General features: G+C 50.8%; 1 long non-coding RNA gene across 1 annotated transcript in view; it reads left to right on the forward strand.

Annotated features, from left to right (window-relative positions):
- The first annotated feature begins 472 nt into the window (after window positions 1–472).
- Window positions 473–18712, forward strand: part of LOC140429748 (uncharacterized) — a 90625-nt gene continuing 72385 nt past the window's right edge. The window contains exon 1 of the long non-coding RNA XR_011949181.1: window positions 473–876. This is a non-coding gene — a long non-coding RNA (uncharacterized lncRNA). The remainder of the gene's footprint in view (window positions 877–18712) is intronic.

Below are 18712 nucleotides of genomic sequence, written 5' to 3' on the forward strand. Positions count from 1 at the left end.
CTCCCTCTTCCTGTTCCCTGGTGTCTTGTTGGCTGGCCCCTGTGTGTGCCCCCCCACCCCCCTCACTCTATTCGCTGTTGGCTTCAAACAGTTCCTGGAACAAGTTGGTGAATGGCTTTCGTGTCTTGTGGAAGCTCTCCTCTGACTCTCGGATGATGAATTTGATTTTCCTCAGGAGGGAAAATTCCGACAGGTCGGCCAGCCAGGCTGCAGATTTAGGTGTTGCTGCTGGTCGCCAGCCCAACAGGATTCTTCGGCAGGCAATTAGGGAATCAAAGACGATGGCATCAGCTCTCATCCCCATAAATAGTGTTGTGATCTTTATATGTGTATGCACACAATGGGTTAATGGGAAATCGGAAGATCACTAGTGGGCAGCACTGGCGGGTATAAAAGCCAGACGCAAGCAGCTCTCTCTCTTGGTGACTAGACTGATGAGAGCAGAAGCATTGATCTAGCTCAGGGCTACTAGTGTGGTCAGACATAGCTGCTATATATAAATTTTGTAACCTTTTTCCTGGTATTGATCTTAAAGTAAGAACTCATGCAGTTGTTAATTTGGTTACTCAATAAACCTTTCAATACCTCTGGACGATTTCGAACCTTCTTCACCAAGGTACAGAAAGCCTCTTCAACAACTGGATTGAGTAACGAATGTTACGCACAGTAGTTCTACCAAACACACTCCAGTAAGGTAACAAAAGATGGTACCAGGCTGGCTTTAAACGAACAATACTAGCTAGATTAGGTTAGAGAAAAATACAGAAACTAAAGTACCAACTGCTCGACTGTGGAAGACTTTGCAGCATTTGGATCCTCGACAAACAACCAATTCGATGGAACACGTTCAAGCTCCACGGCAGCTGAAAACTACCGGTAATTTAAATAGTAACTGGACAATGTTTAAACAACAGTTTCAAATATACATGGCATCTACTGACTTAAACACAGCCTCTGATAAGAGCAAGATTGTGCTGCTACTAGCAATGGTAGTTCAGCAAGCTGTAAACATTTATAACTCTTTCAATAATGTTGAAAATGAAGACAAGGGGACAGCACGGTGGCGCAGTGGGTTAGCACTGCCACCTCACGGCGCCGAGGTCCCAGGTTCGATCCCAGCTCTGGATCACTGTCTGTGTGGAGTTTGCACATTCTCCCCGTGTTTGCATGGGTTTCGCCCCCACAACCCAAAGATATGCAAGGTAGGTGAATTGAACACGCTAAATTCCCCTTAATTGGGAAAAAAATGAATTGGGCACACTAAATTTATTTTTTTTAAAAGAAAATGAAGACAAAGCTAAATTTAAAGTGGTACTTGCAAAATTTGAAGAACACTGTAAAATGCAGTCTAATGAAATGCTGGAAAGATTTAACCTACGCAACAGGTTCCAGAGAAATGGCAAGACAATCTCTAATTTTGTTACAGATCTCAGATTAATAGCACAAGGCTGTGATTATGCTGACTTAACAGACTCTATCATCAAAGATCAGTTTATCTATGGACTTTCCGATAAACACTTAAGGGAATCACTAATTCAACAAAATGATTTAACTCTAAAAATCACCATAGCAAAGTGCACAGCGCAAGACAAAAGAAACAGCAGCACCTTGAGTTTCTTCAGAAAATAAACGGGGAGAAATTCCTCCATGAGACGGAAGAAATTAAAATGGTGTCCTCTCCTCACAGGCATCTTCTTCCCGGCGCCGGCTCCGGTTCAAATATGTACCCGCATGCGCACAGTCAGAGACACGACCCGGCGAAATCCCATTCTGCACATGCGCAAGAATCTGCGCATGCGCACTTCGCAAAATACCGAACTCAGCCAGAGGAGAGATTCTTGCATGCACAATCGCTGCCTACGCATACGTGCTATCGCTGTGGCAACGCCCACTTAAAAGGGAAATGTCCTGCACAAGGGAAAAGACGTTTAGTGTTCCAAACTGAATCATTTCGCCTCCCAGTGTAAGTCAACAGCAAAATATCACTCTCCAATACAGAAACATGCAAACTTCAAGGTTCGCACAGTGGACACAATGGAAAACCAAACACTCGAAGAAATTTTTTCCAACCACAAAGATTTCCACTCCTGGGAGAACACATACTTCGTCGGAATAATAAATTCGGCAGAGGAACTTCAAGCGCCAACCACGAATCCTCAACATATTAATACCATTAACTCCAACAGTGACTGGAACGACACGGTGCAAGTGAACAACTTCCCAATTACGTTCAAGCTTGACACGGGAGCATCCGCGAACGTGATGACAAGAAAAGATCTCGCATCCATCCCAGGGACACACGAGATGATATCTGCTGCATGCAAGTTAAAAGACTACAATGGCAACCAGATCACCTCAAGAGGATCATGCCATCTACGAGTTGTCAATAAGAGGGTCACGAAAGGACAACAGTTCAAGATCGTGGATGAGAAAAAGACATCGCTGTTAGGTGCTCAAGCCTGCAAGGACTTAGGGCAGCACGGTGGCGCAGTGGTAGCACTGCAGTTTCATGGTGCCGAGGTCCCAGGTTCAATCCCGGCTCTGGGTCACTGTCTGTGTGGAGTTTGCACATTCTCCCCGTGTTTGCGTGGGTTTCGCCCCCACAAACCAAAGATGTGCAGGATGGGTGGATTGAACACTCTAAATTGCTCCTTAATTGGAAAAAATGAATTGGGTACTCTAAATTTTTTTATTAAAGTCTGCAAGGACTTGCGGCTGGTCCAGAGAATCTTCTTTTTAAAAAAAATATATTTATTAAAGTCTTTTAACACAATATTTCTCCCTTACAAACAATAACCCCCGCCCCCCACCCTCGTAACAAAAAAAAACGAGAAAACAGGCAGAGCAATATATATACATGGCAAAATGATATATTTACACAGCTTTGTACACTGGCCCTCACCCGTACGTGCCAGTTTCCCCAACACTTCATGTTATCTCTTGCTCATCCACCCTCCCAGGCAGTCCCCCCTTTCCCCGCCCCCTCAAGGTTGCTGCTGCTGCTGACCGACCTTCCTCTAACGCTCCGCGAGATAGTCTAGGAATGGTTGCCACCGCCTGTAGAACCCCTGCACAGACCCTCTCAAGGCGAACTTAATCCTCTCCAACTTTATGAACCCAGCCATATCATTTATCCAGGCCTCCAGGCTGGGGGGCTTCGCCTCCTTCCACATTAGCAAGATCCTTCGCCGGGCTACTAGGGACGCAAAGGCCAGAATGCCGGCCTCTTTCGCCTCCTGCACTCCCGGTTCGTCCACTACTCCAAATATTGCTAGCCCCCAGCTTGGCTTAACCCAGACTTTCACCACCTGAGATATTGCTTCCGCCACTCCTCTCCAGAACCCCTCCAGTGCCGGGCATGACCAAAACATATGGACATGGTTCGCCGGGCTCCCTGAGCACCTTCCACATCTGTCCTCTACCCCAAAGAACCTACTCAACCTCGCCCCCGTCAAGTGCGCTTTGTGGACCACCTTAAATTGTATCAGGCTGAGCCTGGCACACGAGGAGGAGGAATTAACCCTACCTAGGGCATCAGCCTACAGATCTTCCTCGATCTCCTCCCCCAGCTCCCCCTCCCATTTACCCTTCAACTCTTCTACCAGCGCTTCCCCCTCTTCTTTCAACTCCTGGTGTATTTCCGACACCTTGCCCTCCCCGACCCATACACCCGAGATCACCCTATCTTGAACTTCTTGTGCCGGGAGCAACGGGAATTCCCTCACCTGTCGCCTCACAAAAGCCCTCACCTGCATATATCTAAAGGCATTTCCCAGGGGTAACTCGAACTTCTCCTCCAGTGCCCCTAAGCTCGCAAACGTCCCGTCGATGAACAGGTCCCCCATTCTTCCAATCCCTGCCCGATGCCAGCTCTGGAACCCCCCGTCCATCTTCCCCGGGACAAACCGGTGGTTACCCCTGATCGGGGACCACACTGATGCTCCCATTGCACCCCGGTGCCGTCTCCACTGGCCCCAGATCCTTAGCGTTGCCGCCACCACCGGGCTCGTGGTATACTTTGTCGGCGAGAGCGGCAGCGGTGCCGTCACCAACGCCCCCAGGCTCGTTCCTTTACAGGACGCCATCTCCATCCTCTTCCATGCCGCCCCCTCTCCCTCCATAACCCACTTGCGGATCATCACCACATTTGCTGCCCAGTAGTAGCTCCCCAGGTTTGGCAGCGCCAACCCTTCTCAGTCCCTACTGCATTCCAGGAACCCTCTCCTTACTCTCGGGGTCTTATTCGCCCACACAAACCCCATAATACTCCTGCCTACTCTCTTAAAAAAGGCCTTAGTGATCACGATGGGAAGGCACTGAAACACAAACAGAAACCTCGGAAGGACCACCATTTTGACCGACTGCACTCTACCCGCCAGCGAGAGCGGTAACATGTCCCATCTTTTGAAATCCTTCTCCATTTGCTCCACCAACCTCGTCAGATTCAGTTTATGTAGGGTCCCCCAACTCCTGGCTATCTGGATCCCCAGATACCGAAAGCTCCCCTCCGCCCTCCTCAGCGGTAGGTCCCCTATCCCTCTTTCTTGGTCCCCCGCCTGTAATACAAAGAGCTCACTCTTTCCTACATTGAGCTTATAGCCAGAAAACTCCCCAAACTCCCTTAGAGTCGGCATGACCTCCACCATCCCCTCCATTGGATCCGCCACGTACAGCAACAGGTCATCCGCATATAGCGACACCCGATGCTCTTCTCCCCCTCGGACCACCCCCCTCCATTTATTAGACTCCCTCAATGACATGGCCAATGGTTCGATCGCCAGTGCGAACAACAGGGGGGACAGGGGGCACCCCTGCCTCGTCCCTCGGTACAGTCGAAAGTACTCCGACCTCCGCCGGTTCGTCACTACACTCCCCGTCGGGGCTCTGTAAAGGAGCTTAACCCAATTGATAAACCCTACCCCGAACCCAAACCTACGCAGCACCTCCCAGAGGTACTCCCACTCTACTCGGTCAAAGGCCTTCTCCGTGTCCATAGCTGCCACTATCTCCGCCTCTCCCTCCTCCGATGGCACCATTATCACGTTTAAGAGCCGCCGCACATTGGTGTTTAGTTGCCTGACCTTTACAAATCCCGTCTGGTCCTCGTGGATTACCCCCGGGTCACAGTCCTCGATCCTCGTGGCCAGCACTTTTGCCAGCAACTTTGCATCCACATTGAGGAGCGAGATCGGCCTGTACGATCCACATTGCAATGGGTCCTTGTCCCGCTTTAGGATCAAAGAAATTGTCGCTTCTGACATTGTCGGGGGCAGGGTCCCCTCCTCTCTTGCCTCATTAAAGGTCCTCACCAGTAGCGGGGCCAACAGGTCTGCGTACTTCCTGTAGAACTCCACCGGGAATCCGTCCGGTCCCGGGGCCTTCCCCGCCTGCATGCTCCCCAAACCCTTGCTCAGCTCCTCCAACCCAATTGGTGCCCCCAAACCAGCCACCTCTTGCTCCTCCACCCTCGGGAATCTCAGCTGATCTAGGAATCATCTCATCCCCTCTTCCCACGCTGGGGGCTGGGATCTGTACAGCTCTTCATAAAAGGCCTTGAATACCTCGTTTATTTTCGTTGCACTCCGAACCGTGGCTCCCCTTCCATCTTTGACTCCCCCTATTTCCCTCGCTGCCATCCTCTGACGGATCTGGTGTGCCAGCATCCGACTAGTCTTTTCCCCATACACGTAGGTTGCCCCCTGCGCTTTCCTCCACTGTGCCTCCGCCTTCCCTGTGGTCAACAGGTCAAACTCCGTCTGGAGCCGTCGTCTTTCCCCAAGTAATCTTTCCTCCGGGGCCTCTGCGTATCTCCTGTCCACTCTCAAAATCTCCTCCACTAACCTCTCCCTTTCCATACCCTCTGTCTTCTCCCTTTGAGCCCAAATGGAAATTAGCTCTCCCCTGATCACCGCCTTCAACGCCTCCCATACCACCCCTACCCGCACCTCCCCGTTGTCGTTGGCCTCCAAGTACCTTTCGATACACCCACTCACCTTCCCACACACCACCTCGTCCACCAGCAGTCCCACATCCAGCCGCCACAACGGGCGTTGGTCCCTCTCCTCTCCCAGCTCCAGTTCCACCCAGTGCGGGGCATGGTCCGAAACGGCTATAGCCGAATACTCTGTCCCCTCCACCCTCGTGATGAGCACCCTACCCAGAACAAAGAAATCTATCCGGGAGTGGGCTTTGTGTACATGGGAGAAGAAAGAAAATTCCCTGGCCTGCGGCCTTGCAAACCGCCATGGGTCCACTCCCCCCATCTGATCCATAAACCCCCTAAGTACCTGGAATGCGCCCCAACATGCGCTTCATGAATCCTGCATCATCCCAGTTCGGGGCGTATACGTTTACCAACACCACCCACGTCCCTTGCAGCCTACCGCTCACCATTACATATCGCCCTCCATTGACCGCTACAATAGTCTTGGCCTCAAATGACACCCGCTTGCCCACCAATATTGCCACCCCTCTATTCTTCGCGTCCAGTCCCAAGTGGAATACCTGTCCTACCCATCCCTTTCTTAGCCTGACCTGGTCCGCCACCTTCAGGTGTGTATCTTGGAGCATGGCCATGTCCGCCTTCAGTCCCTTTAAGTGCGCGAACACTCAAGCCCTCTTCACCGGCCCATTCAGGCCCCTCACAGTCCACGTTATCAGCCGGATTGGAGGGGCTCTCACCCCCCCCCCACGCCCCGCCGACTAACCATCTCCTTTTCTGGGCCAGTCCCGTGTCCACGCCTCCCTCACCCTCCAGTCCCCCAGAGGGGGGACCCCCGTCCCGACCACCTCTTCTGTGTCCCATTCCCTTTCGGCCAGTGCAGCAGCAACCCTTTCCCCCCCCCCTTCCCCCCCTCCCCTCCCCCCCCCCCCCCCTCCCGCTAGACCCCTGTCTAGCTTTTTTGCTCCCCCCATGTCACTCCCGTAAGTCAGCTGACGCCTGCTGACCCCGGCTTCCCCCGCTGTCCCATTGACCTCCCCACGTGGGAGTCTCCCAATCCATATGCATTCCTTCGTTCCCCTTCCCGCCTTCCCGCGCGCGGGAAAACACCCCGCGCTTTCCAAAGCCTGCTCCGCCCCCTCTGGCGCAGCTCCTGTCGTGGCCTTGTCTCTCTCCCCCAGCCCATGTAACATTTCCTGCGCGTGATTGACCCCCTATATACACCAACCATCACACATCAAACCCCAAAACATCCCCCCACCCTCACAAACCCTCAGTTAGAGTCCAACTTTTCGGCTTGTACAAAGGTCCACGCCTCTTCAGGCGTTTCGAAGTAATAGTGTTGTCCCTTGTATGTGACCCACAGTCGCGCTGGCTGCTGCATTCCGAATTTCACTTCTTTCCGGTACAACGCCGCTTTGGCCCGGTTGAAAACCGCTCTCCGCTTTGCAACCTCCGTGCTCCAGTCCGGGTATTTTCGGATCTCTGCATTGTCCCACTTACTGCTCCGCTCCTTCTTGGCCCATCTCAGGACCCACTCTCTGTCCGTGAACCGGTGGAACCTCACCACCATCGCCCTTGGCAGCTCATTTGCCTGGGGCTTCCTCGCCAGCACCCGATGTGCCCTGTCCAACTCCAGCGGCCTTGAAGGGGCCTTCGTGCCCATCATCGCCTCGAGCATCGTGCTCGCGTATGCTCCGGCATCAGCCCCCTCCACTCCCTCAGGGAGACCCAGGATTCGCAGATTCTTTCTCCTCGACCTGTTCTCCAGGTCTTCGAGTCTTCCCGCCCACCTCTTGTGTAGCGCCTCGTTCTGCTCCACTCTCACCGCCAGGCCCACGAGCTCGTCCTCGTTCTGACTGACTCTTTTCTGTACCCCCTGGATCTTAGCTTTGTGGGCCTTCTGGGTGATCCCGAGTCCTTCAATTGCCGAAAGCATAGGCGCCAACATTTCCTTGCACATCTCCTCGCGCTGCTCCTCGAAGCAGCGCCTGATGAACTCCTGCAGCTCCCCTTTGTCCCTGGCCGCCGCCATTTTGTTTTCTTTCCCTCGCTTCTCCCGTTGCTCCAGTGCCGCTCCTTTGGCCGTTACACTTCTGGTCCGTTTCATAGAAGTTGGAGGGGGACCCATGGCCGCCACCGGAAGCCTCGTCCCTGCTTCTTCAATGGCCTTGGTAGATCTTTTCACAGTTGTTCCCTCTGCTGCTAGAATTCACCTTTGATAGAGTCAAGTCAGATTGCAGCTTTAAGCTTGCCCTTCCCCCGCCTGCATGCTGGAAGAGGCTTTTGTCTAAACCTGCAGTTCAAGCCAAATCTTTTACTGTTTCTGCCGGGTCTGGTAGCCAAAAGACATAACATTCCTGGGGGACACTGTCAGGGGAATGCTGCAGTCTTCTTCCCACACCGGGAAATGTCAAACAAATGCCGTGGGGGCCCTGTAAAAGAGCCCAAAAGTCCGTTCCAAGCGGGAGCTACCGAATATGCGACCTAGCTCTGCATAGGGGCGGCACATGGCACAGTGGTTAGCATTGCTGCCTACGGCGCTGAGGACCCAGGTTCGAATCCCAGCCCTGGGTCACTGTCCGTGTGGAGTTTGCACATTCTCCCCGTGTCTGCGTGGGTTTCACCCCCACAACCCAAACATGTGCAGGTTAGGTGGATTGGCCACGCTAAACTGGCACTTAATTGGAAAAGAAATAATTGGGTACTCTTAAAAAAAAAAAAATTTAGGCCACTTTAGCTCAGTGGGCTAGGCAGCTGGTTTGTAATGCAGAACAAGGCCAGCAGCACGGGTTCAATTCCCGTACCGGCTTACCCGAACAGGCGCTGGAATGTGGCGACTAGGGGCTTTTCACAGTAACTGCATACTTGTAACAATAAAAGATTATTATTAAATACGATCAGCGAAGCTGGATATAGAAGTTTCCTGACCATCTCAGACCAGTTCCAAACCAACAAGAGGTTGTGAGTGCACAACAACAACTTAGCTTTATTGGGCAGCACGGTAGCCTTGTGGATAGCACAATTGCTTCACAGCTCCAGGGTCCCAGGTTCGATTCCAGCTTGGGTCACTGTCTGTGCGGAGTCTGCACATCCTCCCCGTGAGTGCGTGGGTTTCCTCCGGGTGCTCCGGTTTCCTCCCACAGTCCAAAGATGTGCAGGTTAGGTGGATTGGCCATGATAAGTTGCCCTTAGTGTCCAAAATTGCCCTTAGTGTTGGGTGGGGTTACTGGGTTATGGGGATAGGGTGGAGGTGTGTACCTTGGGTAGGGTGCTCTTTCCAAGAGCCGGTGCAGACTCGATGGGCCGAATGGCCTCCTTCTGCACTGTAAATTCTATGATTCTATGATAGCCGCACCCGGAAGTCCGGTCCAGAGAATCTTCATGCACACGAATCACACATCACGACTAGACGATGACATACAGCTGCTGCTCAGCGAGTATCCTGACATCTTTCGTGGCATGGGTACGTTACCTTCCAAATACAAAATCCTGCTCAAGGAAGATGCAAAACCTGTCATTCATCCACCTAGGAGGGTACCAGCTCCCTTGCGGGAAAGGCTAAAATCAGAGCTCCAACGCCTACAATCTCATGGCATAATATCAAAGGGCAGTAGATGTTGTCTATATGGACTTCAGTAAGGCCTTTGACAAGGTCCCTCATGGTAGACTAGTACAAAAGGTGAAGTCACACGGGATCAGGGGTGAACTGGCAAGGTGGATACAGAACTGGCTAGGCCATAGAAGGCAGAGGGTAGCAATGGAGGGATGCTTTTCTAATTGGAGGGCTGTGACCAGTGGTGTTCCACAGGGATCAGTGCTGGGACCTTTGCTCTTTGTAGTATATATAAATGATTTGGAGGAAAATGTAACTGGTCTGATTAGTAAGTTTGCAGACGACACAAAGGTTGGTGGAATTGCGGATAGCGATGAGGACTGTCTGAGGATACAGCAGGATTTAGATTGTCTGGAGACTTGGGCGGAGAGATGGCAGATGGAGTTTAACCTGGACAAATGTGAGGTAATGCATTTTGGAAGGGCTAATGCAGGTAGGGAATATACAGTGAATGGTAGAACCCTCAAGAGTATTGAAAGTCAAAGAGATCTAGGAGTACAGGTCCACAGATCACTGAAAGGGGCTACACAGGTGGAGAAGGTAGTCAAGAAGGCATACGGCATGCTTGCCTTCATTGGCCGGGGCATTGAGTATAAGAATTGGCAAGTCATGTTGCAGCTGTATAGAACCTTAGTTAGGCCACACTTGGAGTATAGTGTTCAATTCTGGTCGCCACACTACCAGAAGGATGTGGAGGCTTTAGAGAGGGTGCAGAAGAGATTTACCAGAATGTTGCCTGGTATGGAGGGCATAAGCTATGAGGAGCGATTGAATAAACTCGGTTTGTTCTCACTGGAACGAAGGAGGTTGAGGGGCGACCTGATAGAGGTATACAAAATTATGAGGGGCATAGACAGAGTGGATAGTCAGAGGCTTTTCCCCAGGGTAGAGGGGTCAATTACTAGGGGGCATAGGTTTAAGGTGAGAGGGGCAAAGTTTAGAGTAGATGTACGAGGCAAGTTTTTTACGCAGAGGGTAGTGGGTGCCTGGAACTCACTACCGGAGGAGGTAGTGGAGGCAGGGACGATAGGGACATTTAAGGGGCATCTTGACAAATATATGAATAGGATGGGAATAGAAGGATACGGACCCAGGAAGTGTAGAAGATTGTAGTTTAGTCGGGCAGTATGGTCGGCACGGGCTTGGAGGGCCGAAGGGCCTGTTCCTGTGCTGTACATTTCTTTGTTCTTTGTTCTTTGTTCTTTGTCACACAGCCGACTGACTGGATCTGCTTATTGCTGTGTGTCAAGAAGCCATCAGGTGACCTCAGAATCTGTATAGATCCCAAAGATCTGAACAAAAACATTCGCAGGGAACACTACCCCATCCCCGAGCGATAATGTGTGAAATGGCAAATTCTCGCATCTTCACCAAACTTAATGCTTCCCAAGGCTACTGGCAGATGCAGCTCGAGGATTCCAGCAGACTGCTGTACGTTCAACACGCCGTTTGGACGATACTGCTGTAACCGCATGCCTTTTGGAATCATCTCCACATCCGAAATCTTTCACAGAGACATGGAGCAGATGACGGAGGGTATTGAGGGTATATGTCGATGAGTATATGGTCAACGACAGAGGAAGACCACATTGCTCGACTAAGACAAGTCTTCAAAAGAATTCACCAATTTGGGTTGAAACTCAACCAATCCAAGTGCGCCTTTGCACGCTCATCGCTGACCTTCCTGAGTGACACTATATCAGCGCACGGGTTGAGGCCGGATAATGAAAAGACCTCGGCAATCCAGAAAATGCAGCAGCCAAGAGACAAGAGAGCTGTGCTCAGATTTCTTGGATTCATTAACTTCCTAGGCAAGTGTATACTGAACTTATCGACGAGGACGTCAGCATTACGAAACGTGATAAGGAAGAACACAGAGTTTGACTGAACTCCAAGGCACCAAGAAGAGTGAGTGGATCTAAAGCACCAATTGATGATAGCTCCAACTCTAACGTTCTTCGACCCAACGAAACACACAAAGATCTCCACTGACGCCAGTCAAGATGGAATTGGTGCAGTACTCCTCCAACAGCATGATCAATCAGACTGGGTACCAGTTGCATACTCGTCAAGAGCGATGACCGCCACAGAGTGCAGGTATGCACAGATAGGGAAGGCGTGTCTGGGGCTGATCACAGGTATAACAAAATTTCTTCACTATGTGTACGGTCTTCCCACGTTCCTCGTTGAGACTGATCGTAGACCGCTGGTCAGCATAGTTGAAAAAAATCTCAATGATATGACGCCTCGCCTACAATGCATGATGATGAAGCTGAGGCATTATAACTTCACACTGGTCCACACTCCTGGAAAAGACCTCATCATCGCTGACACACTGTCCCGATCCATTGACAGCTCACCACCTGCGTCCATTGACGATGTAGAAGCTCAAGTACAGTTGTGGAGAGAGACTCTCCCAGCATCTTACGAGAAGCTGCAGCAAATTCGTCTGGCAACACAAAAAGATGCAACCTTGCTCCAGGTCATGCATAACCTTCAGCAAAGAACGGTGCCGCAGTTCCAAAATATCAGAACTGAACTGTCAGTAGTGGATGGATTAATATTGAGAAATGACAGAATCGTCATTCCACTAACGCTCAGGTCAGATATGCTCCGCAGGATTCACGAGGGACATCTCGGAATCGAAAAATGCAAAGGAAGAGCAAGGCAATCCGTGTACTGGCCTGGGATCAATGAGGACATTACAAACATGATACTCACATGTGACACGTGTCAAAAACATCAACCGGCACAATGCAAGGAGCCACTCCAGCAGCATGGGATGGCTACGTCACCGAGGACCAAAGTTGGCATAGATTTGTTACACTCCATGGGTCAAAACTATTTTCTTATCATTGACTATTACTCCAACTTTCCGGAAGTAATGAAACTCCCGGATCTCACTCCTGCATCAGTTATCAAAGCCTGCAAGGAAACAGTCTCGAGGCATGGTATTCCACAAATAGTCATGTCCGATAACGGTCCTTGTTTTGTGAGCTCGGAGTGGACCGAATTCTCCAATAAATACAACTTTAACCACGTGACATCGAGTCCACACTTTCCCCAATCCAACGGCAAAGTAGAGAAAGGTGTGCACATTATCAGACAACTCATAAACAAGGCCACTGACTCGAATTCCGACATACAACTTGGCTCTATTATCATACAGCTCATCACTGTTAAGCTCAGGGCTATCACCAGCTAAAATGCTCTTCAATCAAGATGTGAGAACAACACTACCAGCATTATACTTCAGCAATCCGGATCACTCAAGTGCTTGACAAGCTACGACACCAACATCACAAACAAAAGCAGCACTATGATCAGCATGCAAAACCGCTGCAACCATTAGCAGTCAATGACATGGTCCGACTGCGACACCCAGGTGAGGTTGGTCCAACGCGGCAACATTTATACAACAAGCAGCGCCACGATAGAGAAAATGCTGGAAAATCTCAGCAGGTCTGGCAGCATCTGTAGGGAGAGAAAAGAGCTAACATTTCGAGTCCGATGACTCTTTGTCAAGGCCATCAGACTCTCAACGTTAGCTCTTTCCTCCCCTACAGATGCTGCCAGACCTGCTGAGATTTTCCATCATTTTCCCTTTTGTTTCAGATTCCAGCATCCATAGTAATTTGCTTTTAAGCAGCGCCACGATCATACATTATAAAGTCCGACGAAGGTGGGCTGTCTCCTGTACCCAATGTTCCTGGTCTCATGTTCCTGTACCCAGTGCTCCTGTACCCAGTGCTCCTGTTCCCAAAGTTCCTGTACCCAGTGCTCCTGTGCCTAATGTTCCTGTACCCAGTGCTCCCGTACCCAGTGCTCCCGTACCCAGTGCTCCCGTACCCAGTGCTCCCGTACCCAGTGCTCCTGTACCCAGTGCTCCTGTACCCAGTGCTCCTGTACCCAATGTTCCTGTACCCAGTGCTCCTGTACCCAGTGCTCCTGTACCCAGTGCTCCTGTACCCAATGTTCCTGTACCCAGTGCTCCTGTACCCAGTGCTCCTGTTCCCAAAGTTCCTGTACCCAGTGCTCCTGTGCCTAATGTTCCTGTACCCAGTGCTCCCGTACCCAGTGCTCCCGTACCCAGTGCTCCCGTACCCAGTGCTCCCGTACCCAGTGCTCCTGTACCCAGTGCTCCTGTACCCAGTGCTCCTGTACCCAATGTTCCTGTACCCAGTGCTCCTGTACCCAGTGCTCCTGTACCCAGTGCTCCTGTACCCAGTGCTCCGGTACCCAGTGCTCCCGTACCCAGTGCTCCCGTACCCAGTGCTCCCGTACCCAGTGCTCCCGTACCCAGTGCCCCTGTACCCAGTGCTCCTGTACCCAATGTTCCTGTACCCAGTGCTCCTGTACCCAATGTTCCTGTACACAGTACTCCCATACCCAGTGCTCCTGTAACCAATGTTGCTGTACCCAGTGCTCCTGTACCCAATGTTGCTGTACCCAGTGCTCCTGTACCCAGTGCTCCTGTACCCAATGTTCCTGTACCCAGTGTTCCTGTACCCAGTGCTCCTGTACACAATGTTCCTGTACCCAGTGCTCCTGTACCCAGTGCTCCTGTACCCAGTGCTCCTGTACCCAGTACCCCTGTACCCAGTGCTCCTGTACCCAGTGCTCCTGTACCCAATGTTCCTGTACCCAGTGCCCCTGTACCCAGTGCTCCTGTATCCAATGTTCCTGTACCCAGTGCTCCTGTACCCAGTGCCCCTGTACCCAGTGCCCCTGTACCCAGTGCCCCTGTACCCAGTGCCCCTGTACCCAGTGCTCCTGTACCCAATGTTCCTGTACCCAGTGCCCCTGTACCCAGTGCTTCTGTACCCAGTGCTCCTGTACCCAGTGCTCCTGTACCCAATGCTCCTGTACCCAGTGCTCTTGTACCCAATGCTCCTGTACCCAGTGCTCCTGTACCCAGTGCTCCTGTACCCAGTACTCCCGTACCCAGTGCTCCTGTACCCAATGTTCCTGTACCCAATGCTCCTGTACCTAATGCGCCTGCACACAGTTCTCCCGTACCCAATGCTCCTGTACCCAGTGCTCCTGTACCCAATGTTCCTGTACCCAATGCTCCTGTACCTAATGCTCCTCCACACAGTTCTCCCGTACCCAATGATCCTGTACCCAGTGCTCCCGTACCCAGAGCTCCTGTGCGTAATGTTCCTGTACACATCTCCCGAATCCAGTGCCCCTGTACCCAGTGCTCCCATACCCAGTACTCCCGTACCCAGTGCTCCTGTGCCTAATGTTCCTGTACCCAGTGCTCCCGTACCCAGTGTTCCTGTATGCATTAGGCACAGGAGCACTCGGTACAGGAGCACTGGGTACAGGAACATTAGGCACAGGAGCACTGTGTTCAGGAGCACTGGGTAAAGGAGCACCGGGTACAGGAGCACTGGGTACAGGAACATTAGGCACAGGAGCACTGGGTACAGGAGCACTGGGTACAGGAACATTAGGCACAGGAGCACTGTGTTCAGGAGCACTGGGTACAGGAGCACTGGGTACAGGAGCACTGGGTACAGGAACACTGGGTACAGGAGCATTAGGCACAGGAGCACTGTGTACAGGAGCACTGGGTAAAGGAACATTAGGCATAGGAGCACAGGGTACAGGAACATTAGGCACAGGAGCACTGGGTACAGGAGCACTGGGTACAGGAACATTAGGCACAGGAGCACTGTGTTCAGGAGCACTGGGTACAGGAGCACTGGGTACAGGAGCACTGGGTACAGGAGCACTGGGTAAAGGAACATTAGGCACAGGAGCATTGGGTACAGGCGCACTGGGTACAGGACCATTAGGCATAGGAGCACTGGGTACAGGAACATTAGGCACAGGAGCACTGGGTACAGGAGCACTGGGTACAGGAGCACTGGGTACAGGAACATTAGGCACGGGAGCACTGGGTACAGGAGCACTGGGTACAGGAGCACTGGGTACAGGAGCACTGGGTACAGGAGCACTGTGTACATGAACATTAGGCACAGGAGCACTGGGTACAGGAGCACTGGGTAAAGGAACATTATGCACAGGAGCACTGGGTACAGGAGCACTGGGTACAGGAACATTGGGTAAAGTAACATTAGGCACAGGAGCACTGGGTACAGGAGCACTGGGTACAGGAACATTAGGCACAGGAGCACTGGGTACAGGAGCACGGTACAGGAGCACTGGGTACAGGAACATTGGGTAAAGGGACATTAGGCACAGGAGCACTGGGTACAGGAGCACTGGGTACAGGAGCACTGGGTGCAGGAACATAAGGCACAGGAGCACTGGGTACAGGAGCACTGGGTACAGGTACATTTGGCACAGGAGCACTGGGTACAGAAGCACTGGGTACAGGAACATTAAGCACAGGAGCACTGGGTACAGGAGCACTGGGTAAAGGAACATTAGGCACAGGAGCACTGGGTACAGAAGCACTGGGTACAGGAACATTAGGCACAGGAGGACTGGGTACAGGAGCACTGGGTACAGGAACACTGGGTACAGGAGCATTAGGCACAGGAGCACTGTGTACAGGAGCACTGGGTAAAGGAACATTAGGCATAGGAGCACAGGGTACAGGAACATTAGGCACAGGAGCACTGTGTACAGGAGCACTGGGTAAAGGAACATTAGGCATAGGAGCACAGGGTACAGGAACATTAGGCACAGGAGCACTGGGTACAGGAGCACTGGGTACAGGAACATTAGGCACAGGAGCACTGGGTACAGGAGCACTGGGTAAAGGAACATTAGGCACAGGAGCACTGGGTAAAGGAACATTAGGCACAGGAGCACTGGGTACAGGAGCACTGGGTACAGGAGCACTGGGTACAGGAACATTTGGCACAGGAGCACTGGGTGCAGGAGCACTGGATATAGGAACATTAGGCACTGGGTACAGGAGCACTGGGTACAGGAACATTAGGCTGGTAAAGAGACATGGAAAACAGGCAGAAAGTGAATTAATGCTGATGGGTAATTTGTTGACTTTTGTATGCAGTGTGGCATCATTTATAACTTTGTATTTGAATGGTTATCTTTGTGGTGGCTTTTATTTTTGCATTTTGGGTGGACGCACACTGTGATAATCAGTAACAGAGGGAAGGTAAGGTATATGACTATTAGTGAATGTGGAATTGGCCTTGTGGTGCTGAGACAACTGGGGATGAGTTCTTCATGGACAGTGCAGATAGAAAGGGGCTTCTGTTGGTTGGCTCCCCCTACCTCTTCTGCTTTTCCTCGTACTCCTGCTTCCCAGCCTCTCTGAGTATAGCTGGTGGCAGGAGCTGCCCGTTGAGTCATGGAGCATGTAGCAGACCACCATGAGTCACTAGCTGGAAGTTGACACTCTAGAATCTCTTTCCGTTCAGTAGGGGACACAATAGCCATGTGACATCCACAAATCAACGTGCATCTTTTCAAGATAATAAGGGGTGGTTGATGTTTGGAACTCACTTGCACAAATGACAATCGATCCTAGATGCTGCACAAATGTTCATTGCTGCCATCACCTTCACAGCACTGGCAATGTGATCCTTACACTGAGGTTTTGTTTTTTCTTTCCATTTAGTGGAATATACTTTTCCTTCACTCTGTTGAACACCGTTCTATATTTTTCACATTGCCTTTCTCCATTGTTGTTCACCATATTGTTGTCCATTTATTTCCCCAAGTTGTTTCTCAGCCCTTGAAATCAACTTACTAACCTGATTTTTTCATTCTTATGTTCTTCTCTATCATTACCTTAAAGGGCATTATATTATGATCAGTATTGCCTAGATGTTGCCTCCTTTTACTTCTCTTAATTGCTCTAGTTTATTCCCCTTAATGCAGTAGCAAATCTTCCATTGTTGGGCTTTTTATATATTGGGTTAAAAGGAGTCCTGTACATTTGGGTTCAGGTCATGCTATGGTTCAGGTCATGCTATGGTTCAGGTCATGCTATGGTTCAGGTCATGCTATGGTTCAGGTCATGCTGTGGTTCAGGTCATGGTTGCCTGAACATTTCTGTTCACTATCCACTATTGAAAAGTGCACCTTTCTTTTCAGCTGCCTCATGCACCAATTTTCAGCTTTTCTAATTGAAGAATTGTCTACAGGAAGAGCAATTCGTGTCAGCAGCCCACTTGCATATAAATTAAGCCTGGTTATGAAAATGCCACAAGCCCCCTTCACAGCCTCTCCAACACAACCGGTGAGTGGCACATACACCCTGCTCACTGTCCCCACCTGATACCTGCCACATTCAAAAACCTCCTTTAGTGCAGCTAACAAAACCTATAACAATGCCATGTATTAAATGCCAAATCCTCCCATTTTGAGACTAATTGCGGCAGTAGGCATATTCAGCAGCGTCTTTCCCGCTGGCCTGAATGGCAGGATTCCTCACCAGATTCCACGCTTTTGACCTAATTTATTATGCAGAGGCATGTTCCCCTCTGAGTCACCTGGTGGGCTGACAGCTGATTTATCCGCCCGCCATTATCCTAGGATTCTCTGGGAAGCTAGGGAGGAGATTGCAGAGCCTTTGATCTTTGTGTCGTCATTGTCTACAGGAATAGTGCCAGAAGACTGGAGGATAGCAAATGTTGTCCCCTTGTTCAAGAAGGGGAGTAGAGACAACCCCGGTAACTATAGAACAGTGAGCCTTACTTCTGTTGTGGGCAAAATCTTGGAAAGGTTTATAACAGATAGGATTTGTAATCATCTGGGAAGGAATAATTTGATTAGGGATAGTCAACACAGTTTTGTGAAGGGTAGGTCGTGCCTCACAAACCTTATTGACTTATTTGAGAAGGTGACCAAACAGGTGGATGACGGTAAAGCAGTTGATGTGGTGTATGTGGATTTCAGTAAAGCGTTTGATAAGGTTCCCCACGGTAGGCTATTGCAGAAAATACAGAGGCATGGGATTGAGGGTGATTTAGCAGTTTGGATAAGAAATTGGCTAGCTGTAAGAAGACAGAGGGTGGTGGTTGATGGGAAATGTTCAGCCTGGAGTTTAGTTACTAGTGGTGTACCACAAGGATCTATTTTGGGGCCACTGCTGTTTGTTATTTTTATAAATGACCTGGAGGAGGGCGTAGAAAGATGGGTGAGTAAATTTGCAGATGACACTAAAGTCGGTGGAGTTGTGCACGGTGCGGAAGGATGTTGCAGGT

Source organism: Scyliorhinus torazame, chromosome 1, assembly GCF_047496885.1.
Source record: "Scyliorhinus torazame isolate Kashiwa2021f chromosome 1, sScyTor2.1, whole genome shotgun sequence".
In the NCBI taxonomy this organism is placed as follows: Eukaryota; Metazoa; Chordata; class Chondrichthyes; order Carcharhiniformes; family Scyliorhinidae; genus Scyliorhinus; species Scyliorhinus torazame.